The sequence below is a fragment of the Austrofundulus limnaeus genome, unplaced genomic scaffold, assembly GCF_001266775.1.
Source record: "Austrofundulus limnaeus strain Quisiro unplaced genomic scaffold, Austrofundulus_limnaeus-1.0 Scaffold35, whole genome shotgun sequence".
Lineage (NCBI taxonomy): Eukaryota > Metazoa > Chordata > Actinopteri > Cyprinodontiformes > Rivulidae > Austrofundulus > Austrofundulus limnaeus.
Window position 1 is genome coordinate 2123559 of NW_013952437.1, and position 5261 is coordinate 2128819.

Genomic DNA, 5261 nt, shown 5'->3' on the forward strand with positions numbered 1-5261 from the left:
AATATAATATATATACTGTTTTCAATTAGGACACATTTGTCTTTATTTAAGATGTTAGTTTCACTTTAACATTAAAATCTCTAACAAAATTTAACACTTTTATTGCTGTTAWCAAACTTTGACAAATCACAGGACCTTTAAACAAAAAGATGTGTCTGAAAAGATACTTTGAACCTGACTGATTATCAATCTTCAACAAGAATAAAATAATATTTAGTAAATAAAAGAAAATGATTTTCTTTTAGGGAAAGACATTCATGAAAACAAATGTTGGTGTTATTAAATATAAGTTTTTTAATTAATACACTTTGATTGTTTTAATTCCAATTTTGGTTTTTTATTGTGTGGATTTTGTTCAAAGTTTAATTGCTGCTATTGCTGTAGGAAACAGATTTCAAACACATCTTTTTTGCTGAGTTGTGTGTTGTACAAAAATGTAAAAATGCATGAGCTGGACACGTGGAAAAAATATGTTGTGAAGACAATGTGTACTTTACAAGTTTTAAGCATTTAATATCTTTCAAACTATTAATCTCCGTAGCTAATATTCTTCAACTKTTTTAAAAGAAACCAAAAAACAGAGAACTTTGGGGTATTTTTGATATCTTACTCAACGACTGAATATGTACACTTGYTTTTGTTCTACATTATAAATCACAACGTCCACACATTTACCAAATTTCCCTCTGGGATCRATAAAGTATTTTTGAATTGAATTGAATTCTGAATTGAATTTATTGTAAATTGACTTGAATTTAAATGAGTTTCTAACACAGCTTCAACAAATTTTTGGTCTTAATTTCTAGCTCATTACTTGTATTATATGTTCTTTGGAAATAATGGTGAGAAATTCAAATAAAGTTGGGTCATTTGAAACAATAGATTTCCATTTTCCAATCCACATTAAGTTTTATCTTCTGATAAGACAGAATACAATTAAGTTTTAATGAACCCTATTTAGTGACAAATAGTATTTCTCAGAAGAATGAGTGTTGCAATGAGTAACATGAATGAATGGATAAATAAAATCAAGATCATGAATCATGAATTATTTCTAAAAGTTTGTCTTCCTTTATAAGTGGGTCAAAAAGGAAATGGAGGCTACAGTTTTCTTTAAAACGACCAATAGAAAGKTCATAAAAACATTAATTTCAGCCTCAGACAAATTGTTGCCAGTTCTGTAATGAATGTGCTTTTATATCATCATGTTGACTCATCACACCATTACCTCCCAAATATATATTCCTCACTTTTTAACAAGCATGTTAAGCTAAAATAGGATCCAGTTTAAAAAGTTTTACAGCCGTTTGAATATATAAATGGTTATTCTTTGTTGCTGTTTTTAATACAGTATGTTTTCATAAAACTTGAATAATAATGAGTTAAACTGAAGTGGAGGTGGCGACATCCGTTTTGAAGAGGCACTCTTTGTAGATGTATCTTGCAGCTTGATCACAACTGTGTGGTTGCTTTTTTTTCCATGTGCACTCCATGTGCAAACGCATGTTCTTACCGGCAAAACAACAAAAAAGCTTCTGAGTTTCCGACAGCCAAACCACAATATGCTTTTTTCCTAAAAGTAGAGAGAGAGAGAGAAAAAGAAGTCCAGATAAATGGCAACAAACTGCCAAAATACCTTTTAAGCTAAAGACAAAAATGTTTCCTAAAAATAACCTTTTTCTCAATGCAAACTGCAGAAAAGGCAGCTGGAAAACACTTTTCCACATTTTTTTTCTGTTTTGGTTAGGTCTGGTATAAAATAGATTTGTTTCCTCCCTGTAATCAAATAAGCAACAGATTTTATAGACTGTCAAATATATTATAAATAAACTGAGTTCAGTTCTGAGTCATGAATAATTCAGAGTAACAGTATGACTGTTGACTGAACAAGAGAACAGCATTTTTTATGGTTTAAAAGTTTTAAAAAATTGTCTCATGTCTTCATGGACAACAAAGAGGCACAATCTAATGTAAATATTGTCGATTAACATGTCAGTGATGTTTCAAGGTGACACTTAAAAACATGTATTTGCTTAGAGTAAAAGCATTTTTTTCTTGAAGGAGTGCAGAACGCCCGTTGCCTTTCATCATGAAGTCTTAATTCAAGATGGCTGCCACAGCCATATCATGTGAGATGTATTAATGCTCAGATGACTCTCAGCTACTACCACATAAACTTGGCATCATTATCTGTAATTGTGAGTTAACTCTAACTTGTATAGTTTGTTACAGCCATTTTGAAAATTAAAGAAGCCATATTGGCTGTGTCTCAGCTCATGGGATGCACCCCACCTCGGCCACTTACGTCACTGCCCCGCGCCATAGGCTGTCCCAATTTGTCGGCGCCTACCGTACACATGTGGCCGACAAAACCCCAAAAACCTCGGCTGCATCCGARTATCCTACGTGGCCGACAGTATCCCAGAATCTATTGCATCGTCAGCAAATTAAACAGAAAAATAAAGACGGCAAAGTTTTTTTTTTTAGTTTTACGTTTTTTTTTATGACGGAATTTGAAAATTTACCACGGACTGAAAAATGTAACTTAACTGAAGAAACTTGTTGCAGTGAGATATTAAATAGAATGCAGTTAAAAGTACTGATACGGAAGCTAAATCTAAATTATTAATGCTTTTTTGTTTCTTTACTTGTAACGTTTTTCTATTAAGACTGAATTCTGTGAACTTATACCTTGAAAAAACACCTGAGGTAATGTGATATAAAACCAATGAACACGGTGACGAGGCAGCACTTGGTCACACAATCGTACGTCTTCTGTAGACGAGACCGTCTCATTTCACAGCTGTTTATGCAGCTGACACAAGCAGCCTACGGCCCACGTCGACTGTGGCCAACGTTGGCAGCGGTCTATGTGACGCATGAACTGAGACTCGCCACTCAAGATTTTAGCTCAAAATCTGTAATGTTGACTAAAAACTGTGTAGGCTCTGTATTGGCTAATATCTCCAAATCTGTATCAGTTGGGGAAATCCAACCAATGTTTATCCAGCAATTCATGAGATATTTTGGTAATGGCACAGACAAACACACACACTACACCCCCACCCCCATCACGCACTCACACACAAACACTGGCAAAACCACTATTGCTCCACCTTCAGCAGCAAGCAGTAGATTGGAGAAGTTAATYTGAGACTCTGGCCAATTTGTTACCAACATGTGGAGGACTACCCAGTCTGTCACTTTCACCCCAGTGAGACTTTGTTTTTTAGTTAGTAATAACCCAGGAAGCCATCGTCCTGCTACCAAAACATGTCACTGGGTAATAATGAAGCTGACCACTTAAAGTTTCACAGTTGGATAAAAGTAAGTTTAAAAGGACCAAGCAGGTCAGGCCAGAAAGTGTGTTTAATGTGAGCTGTGGCTTTGTGTTTCACTAGGTAGCCCGGAGTTAGTGTCCCAAGCTAAGCACTATTTCTCTCACTACTTGGGGGATCACTAGCTGCAAAAATGATCCCACCTGAGTATGCCATTTCACAGAACATATTTTCTGCTGTCAATGTCCCTCATCTACTTTGTTTTTGTCAATGTCCTGCTCAAAASAGAAACCTAAACCATGACCAGTTTCCTGCAACTCTTATTGTCAGRAATTTGAAGCCTCAAAAAGGCACATCTGGCTCAATACGCCTTTCTGGGGTAACGGAGGCGTACTGGGATTTTTTGTCACTTCTGTCTGCGACTTTTACRAAGCATCCCAGAAACAACTTCCCATTCCTCATTTAAAAAATGGCAAGGCACTGAAGACTTCTGAGTCTTTGCAGGAAGTTTGAGCCTGTGGTCTATGAACAGACACATTGTTAGGATTTTTGTTTTGTTTTTAAGATTACCCAAAAACAACTCAATTGACAAAAACAGGACAAAGACAAAAATGGTAAAAGGTAAGTGAATTTATTATACAGTGAATTGGTCCAGGTTTCTTTGCTGAAAAGARGGGGAAAACGGTTTAGGATGATGTTCTTAGGTAAGTGTTTGAAGTTGTTGAATGTGTTAATTGTTGGTTTTCTTACAGGATCCATGTGAGGAGGCTGACCAGGACGAGGAGGTTTGTAGTGGTTCTTTGTTAGGAATCCAGCACAGGTATGTGTCTTTCGCAGATTTCCGTGAGAGAGCGAGAGAGAGAGGCAGGGCATAAGACAACGAATCACTTCAATCTTTGAGTGAAAAARCCAACAGACTGGACAAGGACCAAACGTGGAGTTACCAGGAGGAWCAGGACAGTCCAGCCTGAACACAAGGGAGGTGTAGAAAACAATACAACAAGGGTTAAATAGGTTTTCTCAAAGAATTAAACTGAGGCTGTCTTAAACAGTACCATGGGCAACTGAATAATCYAGCGTCGGATGGAYCTCAGAAGGCGACTGAAATACTTTCAGGCTTAATCAGAGCAGACTATGCACAGGTGAGTCCATCCAGTCTCCGCCCACCAAACTCTCAGTGAACTGCAAAACAATTAGTCAGGAACAGCAGCAGCAAACCTCCRCACACATTGCATTTGTGATATGGTCTGAGTCCAACAAATCAAAAGCACTGGAATATCTTGACCCAACACAGCTGTATAAGGCAATATTTAAAAGGTAAGTCTGTCCATTCATTTTAATGAACATATTGAGTTGCGTACACCTCTAATCAGAAGCCGTTCATGCACGGTCTGCCGCATCAACAGCAGGCAAGTGTTGCCCCCCAGCCTCTTCTTCCTCTGGCACTCCTCTTATGATCATCACTTCTTCTGACTTCTCAGGGCACTGCACCCATTCCTTCAAAAGGTTTATATGAAGAACCCTGCTGGAGAGTGGTTGTCCAGGGACAAACACCTGATAGTGGAACCAAATTTCCTATGAACCTCCAAGGGTCCATGCCACTTGGCCAGCAGTTTGTGGTTGTCAGTAGGAAGGAGCACCAGTACTTTTTGTCCAGGACTAAAAGACCTCAATCAAAATAACCAAATAAAAGATGAACTAAGATGATACAGAAATGCATTCATCCGTAAATTTGTTATGATACTGTAACGAGGTGAAATTGTGGTTGTTTTTTTGTCTTAAATTAAATGACAAGAAGTCAGAAATGGTTATTTTCGGACCTGTAACTCCTTGATTTCCATATATATACACTCACTGGCCACTTTATTAGGTACACCACGCTAGTAATGGGTTGGACCCCCTTTTTCCTTCAGAACTGCCTCAATTCTTCGTGGCATAGATTCAACACGGTGCTGGAAGCATTCCTCAGAGATTTTGGTCCAT